Source organism: Melitaea cinxia, chromosome 24, assembly GCF_905220565.1.
Source record: "Melitaea cinxia chromosome 24, ilMelCinx1.1, whole genome shotgun sequence".
Classification (NCBI taxonomy): Eukaryota; Metazoa; Arthropoda; class Insecta; order Lepidoptera; family Nymphalidae; genus Melitaea; species Melitaea cinxia.
In genome coordinates this window covers 10,141,763-10,142,502 of record NC_059417.1, presented here as the reverse complement: position 1 = coordinate 10,142,502, position 740 = coordinate 10,141,763, and the positions used below count along the sequence as shown (strand labels likewise).

Genomic DNA, 740 nt, shown 5'->3' with positions numbered 1-740 from the left:
AGGAAAGTGATTGGAGCTTTATGTATTATGATTATGCGAATGAGAGAAAAAAATATTTACATTACCGGTATCTAAACAGATTATAAAAGTTATTGTGATGTTAAAATACACAATTTTGCCTTCGAAGGGTTTTTTATTATAAAAAAATTGCGTGCTTACAAAGTACACATGTCAGAAGTGAAACTTCTTTATGCAAACTAATTGAAAAAAAATCTAATTAAAAAAACAAAGAATTGAAGAAAAAAGCAAAAAGCCAACATCACGCCGTGTTCCCAGGCGGTCGCCCATCCAAGTACTGACCGCGCCCGACGTTGCTTAACTTCGGTGATCGGACGAGAACCGGTGTATTCAACGTGGTATGGACGTTTAAAAATTCGTGACTCGTAACACCGTGACGCGTTTAATTCGTAAAAATAAAACCCAGTAAACCCGATAAAGTTGTTTAAAAATAAAATAAAAAAATAACTACTGAAAAAGTAGGTAGGTAATACTTTCAATGTGTGAGTTTTTAAGTATCGAATGTTAACGACAGCAACACACACGCTGATATTGCAAATGTCCATGAGCGGCAGTAAGTACTTAGCATCAGTACACACTATCTGTTCGTTTGTTCCCCTTTTCATTTAAATAGAGAAAAATAAAAATAATTGTTAGCTTTAGCTTATCTATCTGTCTATAAATCTGTAAGACACGCTGAAACAGACACAGAAAGACACGCAGAAAGCTCAAAATTATTTGAC

General features: G+C 34.5%; 1 non-coding gene across 1 annotated transcript; it reads right to left on the bottom strand.

The window, feature by feature from the left end:
• Nucleotides 1–251: 251 nt before the first annotated feature.
• Nucleotides 252–370, bottom strand: LOC123665795. The gene has a single exon (XR_006745109.1). It is a non-coding gene; the product is annotated as a 5S ribosomal RNA (ribosomal RNA).
• Between the last annotated feature and the right edge of the window lie 370 nt (nucleotides 371–740).